The following is a 10,162-nucleotide window of genomic DNA, read 5'->3' on the forward strand; positions in this document are numbered from 1 at the left end:
GATAAGGACATAAGAAAGCTAAATGAGGTCACAAGGAGGCCACACACCAATCAGCACACCACCTCATCAACCTTCCCCAGAAGCCAAATCCCAGCTCCGGTCATCAGGTGCCAAGCACACACTAATGGTTACTGTCTCACTATTCACTACAACGCCAGGATTCGCCAGTCCTAACACACTGAGCTGAACTGAACTCCCCAAATGCAATAAGAGGAAATTAAAAATACATAAAGTCAACAAACCTGGAATAGGTACCTTTATCCATACGGCTCCATTTCCACAGCTTGCCTGTGACTCAGGTCTTACTCTAAGGTGTCTAGGGTGTGAAGGAGGTACCTACCAAGGCGAAAGAACCCCAACTCTCTCCTAGCCTCACCCTGGATAATGAACCTCTCTGAGCTTCCACTGTCTTCAGTGAATCAATCACTTTTATCCTGTCCCATCAACACAAGGCAGAAATAACTGCCACCGAGACACTGGGCACAGTGAAGTACTCCAGTAGGATACTAGGGAAGGGACCTCTGAACCAACATGGAGTCACACCAGTCCATTTTCTTCAACAGCTCATTCCTCACTCATTTAACTGCCAGATACCCACACAACAGCAGCATATCTAAAGAGCTTTCTCTCTTTTTTTCTTTTTTCTTTCTTTCTTTTTCTTTGTTTTGTTTTGTTTTTGAGACAGGGTTTCTCTGTATAACCCTGACTGTCCTGAAACTCACTCTGTTGACCAGGCTAGCCTTGAACTCAAAGATCTGCCTGCCCCTGCCTCCCAGAGATCTGGGATTATACCAGTTCATTTTTTAGTTCTACAAGCCTGACTAAAAGCCAGCCTAGGGCAAATAAATACCCGGAAAAAAATTAAGAAAAGGAAGAAGTAAAGAAAGGAGAGGAAAAGTTACAAAGAAGACAGTGAAGGAAATGGTTAAAACAGAGAAAGTCACTAACTCCACATAACATTTTATCACCACAAAGAAGAAAAACAAGTTCTTCTGAATTTATTAACTTGTTTTCCATAAATATTTAATTCAAAAATGTACTAACTGATCTCCCTTGTCCTACTTACCAGACGCCACAAAAGTGGGTAAGAATTATCAGGCCCAATACAAGTGGACTTAAAGATGCTTGTTATTGCCCCTCCCTTCCACCTCATTTCCAAGAAACCTGTGATTGTCAAGGCCAAGCATCTAAATTTCCTTCCCATTGCCTGGGGCTGCAGGTATAGCTCTGTGGTTAAGAGCATTGGCTGCTCTTCCAGAGGACCTGGGTTCAGTTCCCAGTACCCACATGGTGGCTCACAATTGCATCTAACTCCATTTCCAGGGGATTTGATGCCCTATTTTGGCCTCCATGGCCACGGCATGCACATGCCCTCCCACACACACACACATATACACATGAGAAAGAAGACTGTTATATTCACTGTCTAGAATCATATAACAATAAAACAGGAAGGACCAGGACCAGGACCAGGACCAGGACCAGGGAGCTCCTGGACAGGCCCTGCCCACAGTGTCTCTCCCATTCTAGTACTATCCACCGCCCTCCTGAGATCAAGACCACATTCTTTGAACAATGAGTCACACAGCTTTCACCTGGGATCATTGGTAGCCCCCAAAAAGGCATCCCAGAACCCATAACTCTGATGAAAAAGGAGTCTCATCCTAGCACACATGTGCAGTTGCTCTTGAGCAAACCCTCTGGCAAGTGCTGGTTGGTGTCATCTCCTGGAAACCTCACGAGGGCCACGCTGAGGGAAAATAAGAAAACACTGTGCCTGGAGCACCCCCTCAGCCTCTCTGATGCTAGCTCAGGAGATAAACTTCCCTGACAGGGCAGGTGAGCACAGAAGCCCTGCAGAAGAATGAAGGACCTGGGTCTGTATGGTCTCTGCTCTCCTGGTGCAGATGAGACAAGCCCAGCTAGTGGCCCGTGGGTAAGCTCAGGGACTCCGACTCTGCTCAGGTAAGTAGGGTGCTTACCTGACTCTGGGCTTAGCACCTCCTTTATGAAGAGGTAGGAAGAAAGGAGAGTGGCTCACAAGCCTGTAGGAGCACCCTCGGGATGGCTGGGGACATTGATCAGCACCACTCACACTGTGCTAAGACCAGAAGAAACAGTCAGAGAGGCAGTGCTTGGTGCTCCTCCAGACAGCTTCCTTCCAGGTACTGTGCTAAGTGCCCCACTGTACCCCACTGCAAAGCCCCAACTCAGAGAATACTCATCTTACAAGGCAGGAAAGACACTTGCTGTGGGTGACACAGGTTGTCTGCGGCAGCTATAATGTCAACCCAGGTCAGCCTACTCCAGAGCCTAAATCTGCTCAGCCATTTCATTCTCTGGCTTCTGTGGAGGTTAATCACCTCCAGTCATCCTCCATTTGCACTAAAGGGCAGGACAGGACTGAATCATCCCCATGTGCCTATTGTCCAGAGCAACATACGTCCCATGGCAGGAGCCACAGAGTGGAGAGTGAGTGCTCACCTGGAGAAAGATCAATGAGTGCCCACAATGACAGTTACGGAAGTACATTCTGTGAGCCCTGCAGATCCAAACAATGTACTCTGGCCCACGTCAAAGTCCACAAGTTGGGGTGGAGAGATGGCTCAGTCATTAAGAGAACTTGCTGATCTTCCAGAGGACCAGAATTCAGTTCCAAACACCCCCATGAGGGTGCACAACCACTTGTAAGTCCAGATCCAGGGGATCTGATACCCTCACTTCTACACGCCACTGCACATACAAAGCTCACATAGTACACTCCACTGCACATACATAGCTCACATAGTACACTCCACTGCACATACACAGTGCACAAAAACTCATATAGACACACACAGATTACATAGATAGCTAGATAAATCAACCAATCGATCTTTTTTTTTTAAGATTTATTTTTTATTATATGTAAATACACTGTAGTTGTCTTCAGACACACTAGAAGAGGGAGTCATATCTCCTTACGGATGGTTGTGAGCCACCATGTGGTTGCTAGGATTTGAACTCAGGACCTTCGGAAGAACAGTCAGTGCTCTTAACCACTGAGCCATCTCTCCAGCCCCTCGATCGATCTTTTTTAAATCTATAAGCTACCCTAGGCCTCCTTCCTCCAGCCCAGCTACTGGCAGGCTGAGAACGGAGGGGATAGAGGTACATGTCAGCAATATGACCTGCCCATCTTCAGGCCTATTTTCCCCCAGCTCTGCACACTCTAAAGACTCCACAGGATAACTGTTGCAGCCACACCTGCAGCCATGGACCTGTCTTTGATAAGCACTTGGAAATGTGGATAGAGTCCAGAGACTAGGATGACTCAGAGAAAAACCATAGGCAACCATGTTTAGGACACATGACTCATTCTATCATGCCATGGCCCAAGACCCCTATTTTGGCAGAGCCTGGGACTCAGCAGCAAGCCGACTTTCTCCGAGCACTAAGAAACACAGGCATAATGCCATAAATACAATAACTCAGTGCACGGATCACAGTATGCACATGATGACAGTGAAGAACTAAGTAGCTTCACAAAGGAGGAAACATGAAGCCAGGTAGTGGTGGTGCACACCTTTAATCCCATCACTATGGAGGCAGAGGCAGGCTGATTTCTGAGTTTGAGGCAGCTTGTTTTACAGAGTGAGTGCCAGGATAGCTAGGGTTATACAGAGAAATGCTGTTTTGAAAACAAAACAAAACGGAGGAAAATGGAGGCTGGGGAGACCCCTCTCCAAGTTTCCCAGGGAAGTCATTGTTCACTGCTCACCCCTACTGCTAGGCCCAGCACTTAGCTCTGTAACTACTGACTGGAGTATCTCTCTCCACACAACCTGTGAACAAGGTAAGGCCGTATGTCTGTATGCCTGCACACTATGTCTCCACGCTCACCTTCAAGTGCCTGGTGAGCATCTATCTGCCGGCAAGGACTGGAGCCCACTTGGGGCTGTGAGCCAGGGCAGCTCACCTGCTCCAGACATCCATAAGGCCTGACACTGTGCATGCTTTGCAAGCATGATGTCTTCTCCCCTCGCAAAGCTCAAGACTGATTATCACCACCCAGGACCAGTAAGTAAACTGCCCATGTCATACAGCCAGTAAGTACCACAGCTAGACCCAAGTCACAGGCTACATGGAAAATCAGTTTTCAATCCCAGCGTGCAAATCCCCTTTCCTTTCTCTTTCAGTTTTCTGTCTCACATCCAAGTACACGCACTGCCCTTTAACCTATTGTTCACTGGGACTAGAGCCATTTCATCCCTAGAGAAAAGGGGACATCTCTTGTTAGTCTTCTAAACAATGACTACTAGGCAGGAATGAGTAAACACCATGTGGGAGGGGTGGGGGTATAAACCAGTGCTTACAGTATCAGAGGACTTCTATGTACCAGCTGGAGCGGTCCCCACTGCTGGGAACCTTTCCAGACTAAAGTCAATGGATATACAAAGGGGCAGGTGGTGTGTACAGACTGCTGCAAGAGAAAAGAATATAGAATAAATAACCGATTACAGCCGCCTCCTCCAAGGAGAGGACTTGGAACTGCCAGCTTGAGGGAAGACAGACACCTAACATCTGAGCCCCCTACTTGCTTAAAATACTCCCTGTAAGTTTTGTTTAAGCTTGTGAGATAAAAGTTTTAGAGCACTATTTAAAAGAACAGACTGTGAAGGAGAAAGCTATGTGAACACACGCACGAGTGCTGTCTGCACTGAGACTGCACAGGACCGGAGGGCAGCCTGTTTTCTCTCTCTTTCTAAGTAGCTCACTGAGAATTTCACACATCATATTCACCCCAACTCCTCCCAGGCCCACTCCTTCCCTAGCCACGGAACTCTGTGTCCTCTCTGCTCTTGCTTTAAATCCACCAAGTCCAGCTTGTGCTGCTCATATATTCGTGCATGTGTGGGACTGCACTGGAGCACAGCAAACATACCAAGGGCTACCTGGAAAGAAAACTGACTCTCACCTCTTCCAGCAGCTATCAGGTGCTAATGGCTCCTGAGCCAGAGGTGGGACCACCTCTCCTTTCTATGCTGGAATTTGGTCTGGCTTAGGCTTGCACAGATCTTGTACATGCTGCCGCAGCTGCTATGAACTCCTATGTGCAGCTGCCCTGCTGTGTCTGGAAACACTGTTTCCTCAGAGTCATCCCCCACCTATGGCTCTTACAGTCTTTCCATCCCCTTCCTCTTTAATGATCCTCAAGCCTCAGTGGGAGGAATGTGATACAGATGTCCCATCTAGGGCTGAGCTTTCCACCGTCTCTTATTCTCTGCACCTTAACAAGTGTGAATCTCTGTGTTAATTGTCATCTACTGTAAGAAGCAACTTCTCTAATGAGGGGAGGGCTGAAGGATGCTCTTCTCTACAGGTATAATGATAGGTATTAGGAGTTCTTACCTGGGGCATATGACCAATCTAGTCACAGATTCTTGGCCCATAATGGTTCCAGGTATTGGTCATCATGTGAAATGGGTCTTAAATCCAATCAGAAAAGGATCAGTTACTACTGTGACATTCACGCCACCAGTGCACCAGTGGGCGTGTCTGCCAGGCCAGGCACTGTAGTTCACAGGGTTGCCAGCTGGTAAGATCAATGATCACTTTCCTCCTCTGGTGAGTGTCCCAGGCCTATGAAACTGTGAATAAAGCTTCCAGCTAGGTTTCTCTGTGGTCTATGATTCAATTATGTGGCCTCTTCAACAATGGGGTCTTAACTTCAAGTTCTGAAGAGCAGCTAATAGTACTGGCAAGAGCCTATAATGTTCTGAGGGTCTAAGGAATCTCACTGACTAAAGAGGTAACTGAGTCCTGGAACTGAACTTTTTATTTGTTAGTCTGTGGAGTCCAGTGAGCACTGGTACCTTGTTACAGAGTAACCCTATTTTAGTTCTGTGTGTGTGTGTGTGTGTGTGTGTGTGTGTCTATGTGTATTGGTTTCCATGACTTTGTCATTTATCCCTCTCTGTTTTCTCTCACCCTGCCCTTCCATCCCTCACCCCAACTTATCTCTTCCTGCATCACAGTTTTTGCCTTTCATGTTGAATCTCACAAAGTCCACTACAGCACTGTGATATTATCATTTTCTTGCTTGAGACCAGGTCTAATTATGGCCTTAAAAGCACAGAGATTGGGATGGAGAGATGGCTCAGTGGTTAAGATCACCGGCTGCTCTTCCAGAGGTCCCAAGCTCAATTCCCAGCAACCACATGGTGGCTTACAATCATCTATAATGGGATCCAATGCCATCTTCTGCTGTGTCTGAAGATAGTGACAGTGTACCCACATATATGAAATAAATATGGCCAGACCAAGTAGAGGGAAGGGGCACAGAGATCTGTCTGCCTCTGCCTCCTGAATGCCAGGATTAAAGATGTCCACCACCACATCTGGCTGTGACATTCTTGTGCAACAGACAAAACATATGCTGAAGGTACAGCAGACTTGTGAGCAGGGGAGACAGTCAGCCAGACTGATTTCCTAAAGAATAGCCTTCATCTGCTCCTTCAACAAAGATTTGGTAACTTCCTACCAGGTGCCCAAAAGGAGCAATATTGCTCTGTTTTATTTTCTGAAACAGGCTGTTGTGAGCTGCCTGATGTTGAGTGCTGTGAACTGAAAACTCAGGTCCTCTGGAGCAAGTGTCCCAACCACTGTGCCACCTGTTCAGCCTGTAGACAGATTTTTTTTTTAAAGTAAACCATGGGCCACTGACTTCCACCTTCCTGCTTTTCTGAAAAATGTTAAGATTTTCAGCTTGCCAATCAGAAGGCAGAGTTAGTCCTCCTAAGGATCACACTGTCCAGCGCTCTTCCACTCAGCTAAGAAAGCGTAGCTCTGCAGAGAAAAGGAGACTTATTTGAGGTTATATAAGAGGCAAAGGCCTCAGAATTCCTGGTCCTCCTCTCCTTGTGCCACATGCTGTTCTGTGTAACCAATGTTGGAAGCTGGGCAGCCAGGGGCTGGGACAGGGAGGGAAAGGTTCCAGTGCTGGGTGCCATGGAATTGCAGTACCTTCAAATGGCTTGTTGTGTCTTCAGAACAAATTTACAAGGTAAATCAGGCTTGCTCTTCATTTTTACAGCTAAGGAAACCAAAACTCTGAGAAAGTAAAAAGCTGGTGTTAGGTCATACAGCAGAAGGAACAGTGGGAGGCTTCAAGCCAATCTGCCTGCTTACCAAGCCAGAGCTGTAAGGAACACGCTGGGGACAGATCACAACAGTTTTCTATTATGCAGTTTTCTCTCAGCTCTGAATGCAGTTGCCCTAATAACAAATTAAAAAGCTAACTATGAAAAAAATAAAGTCAATTATGAGGCAAGTGAAAGGGCTCAGAGGTTATAAACAGAGGTTATAAAGGTGCCTACCTCCAAGCCTGAGAACCCGATACGGTAGAAGCAGAGAACAGACTCCCACAGGTTATCCTCTGACCCTCACATGCACACTGTTACATGCACAGAAATACACATAAATGTAATAAAAATATTTTTAAGAAGGGAAAAAACTAACCATCTAATTTTCTGATATGCAGGTTTGGAGCTTTGTTTTAACACAAAGGACAGGAGAAAGTCCCTAGGTGACACATAGCTTCTGCCAAGACAGGATGGGACAACTCGCGCTGCTGCTTCTAGACCTCGCACCTGCCACACAAGTGCTTCTGGAACAGGAGCCTATCCCTGCAACATCCCATGATGCTCTGAATCACCAGTGCCAATGGTAGCAAGGGAAGCCAGCATCATGGTATTTGGTCCCCCCAAAAGTCCCACGTTTCTAAAATGAAGGCAAATGCAAGCTAGCAAAGAAGTTTCTGCACCTTGTCTTCAGTCCATATAACCCAGGGTGAAAGCATGTCAGGTTAGATTAGCCAAGCACTCTCGAGGAAACACAAGGCACCCAAAGGTCACACACAGATAAAGGGTACTTCTGGAGCACAGAGGCCCTACCATATTTCTCCCTTCTGTCTCCATAAATACCTAATGAAGGTCTGCCGTGCTCTTCATCCTAAAGTCTTCTTTCTGAAACGTGGCAGAATCAAGTTGGTAGTGGGAGTATTCCAATGGGCTCTACTATAGGCCTAGCCCATCAGCTAAGATCCACACTGGACCTGGGGTCCAAAGGTCAGCCAACAAGGGAAACACGCTTCCCTTTCCATTCATCATGGCTCCCCAGGCTGCATTCCTGCCCAAGGCTGCACAGGGAGTACCATAATCTAAACCACCTCTAGTTTGGAGGAGGGAATTCCCCAACACAAATGTGATTCAAACTCTCAAGAGAAAGAGACTTTTATTTTTCTTTTTTTCTTTTTTCTTTTTCTTTGTGTGTGTGTGTGTGTGTGTGTGTTTTGTTTTGTTTTTTTTTTTTTTTTGAGACAGGGTTTCTCTGTGTAGCCCTGGCTGTCCTGGAACTCACTCTGTAGACCAGGCTAGCCTCGAAATCAGAAATTGCCTGCTTCTGCCTCCCAAGTACTGGGATTAAAGGTGTGCGCCACCACTGCCCGGCAAGAAAGAGACCTTAACTCACCTCTTGACAAGGAATTCCCCTCTGGCCCTGGAAGGTCACAATTAGGCACCAGGGATGGTCACTTTGACAACAACAAAACACACAAAAAGGCAAAAATAACTCCCAGGTGTCTGTCCCAGCTCCAAAGAGCCAAGTTCTCATTCCGCCTCTTCGCCCCCACCACGCTGCCTTTTCTATCTTTTTGAGACCAGCACTGTGAAGATCTGCATGAGCATCTGCTACCATGAGATCCAGAACCCTTCCGAGCATAGCATCAACGACTACTCTTGAAGAGCACACATTTTCCAACAGCTGATCAACCAATGAAACCTAACCACCCCGAAATCCAGCCAAGCTCCTTCAACAGCAACAGGGGAGTAAAACAAAAACAACAACAACAACAACAAAGGCAGTGTGCCCACTTAGGGCTCGGTTTGGCTCAGGAAAGCAGTCGGCCTATTAACCAGGGCAGCTGCGATCCTTGTACGACTCAGCAAAGACACAGGCTGCCCTGGCCTGCCCCTCCAAGAGACAACCATGGATGCCTCCAGAGCCTGCAGAAAACCCAAAGCCCCAAGACGGCGGCGGAGAGGGCAGCTTCTTCCTTCTCCAAAAAGGGTCCCACTCACCCTCAGGCTAGTCCTCACCTGCAGCCCTGCTTCCGGACCTGCCAATGATCCTCAGCCCCGCCCCCTGCCTCCCCCCGCCCCCGCCCCTACAGGGTTTCCCCAGCCCCGCCCACTGCACCTGTGCTTTTCCCTAGACTCTCCTTGCAGCCCCTCCCATTGCCACCCCATGCCCCGCCCCTCGCACCTGAGCCCTTTCCCCGCCGCTAACCTACACACAGGTTCCCTTTCTGGTCCCAGAGACCTGAGCTCCCTCCAGACCCCACGCCTCGCGCCCAGGCTCCGCCCCCAATCCATCAGGCCGCGGGACCCGCCTCCTGCACCTGCGCCCTTTCCCCCCCAACACCACCACCACCACCACCACCCCCCCCCCCCGCTCCGCCATCTCCCCGACAACCACACGCTGTCATTCGCGTCCCTGGGACCCGAGCTGGCCATGGTCCCGCCCCCCCCTCCAACCCCAAGCCGAGGTCCCACCCTCGAGCCGAGGCCCCGCCCCACCCCCTCCGGCCGGGGATCCCGCCCCGCCCGCCCCCATTCTCCCCCCCCCTCCGCCCCCCGCACCTGCAGCGGCTCGCGCCCAGGGCCCCGCCCCGCCAGCCGCTCCTCTCACCGCTGTAGTCCGGGCTGGTCACCTTGACGAGGGCCGCAGTGGCTGCCACCGCTTCTTCATGGTCTTGCGAGAGGCCCAGCGGCAGCGGCGCCTTCGTTCCGAGACCGGGGCCGGATTGAGGTTGAGCCAGGCGCAAGCTTGAAACGCGAGGCCGACGCGGGAGCCCAGCCGGTGCCCAGCCGCAGTAGGAACCGTCCACTCCTGGGCCTGAGCGGCGGCCGGCTCAGCCAATCGGCGCGCGGCACCATACCAGGGTTCTCCAACCAGCTTGCCGTAGGGGCGGAGACACGCAAATGAACCGGCTGGTTGCACCAGTGCGCAGCCGCTGCAGCAGCGGTCCCCGTTCCCCCCACCCCCCCACCCCCCACCCCACCAGCCGCGGCCTGCGCTTCGGTCTTGCAGACGCTCAGGCTTGCAAGGATGCTCTGCTGTT

The 10,162-nt window shown here is 49.5% G+C and overlaps 1 protein-coding gene across 22 annotated transcripts in view; it reads right to left on the reverse strand.

Annotated features, from left to right (window-relative positions):
- Positions 1-9,959, reverse strand: part of Ralgps1 (Ral GEF with PH domain and SH3 binding motif 1) — a 238,081-nt gene extending 228,122 nt beyond the window's left edge. For 5 of the 22 annotated variants that reach the window (XR_003952802.1, XR_003952801.1, XM_030251025.1 and 2 more), the window contains exon 1: positions 9,730-9,957. The gene's annotated coding sequence lies outside the window, so the exon portion shown is untranslated. Of the gene's footprint in view, positions 1-9,137; positions 9,180-9,680 lie in introns of those variants that run through there. The other 17 variants (XR_374091.3, XM_030251024.1, XM_030251023.1 and 14 more) reach the window with 8 other exon arrangements.
- Positions 9,960-10,162: the final 203 nt, after the last annotated feature.

This window comes from Mus musculus, chromosome 2 (genome assembly GCF_000001635.26).
Source record: "Mus musculus strain C57BL/6J chromosome 2, GRCm38.p6 C57BL/6J".
In the NCBI taxonomy this organism is placed as follows: domain Eukaryota; kingdom Metazoa; phylum Chordata; class Mammalia; order Rodentia; family Muridae; genus Mus; species Mus musculus.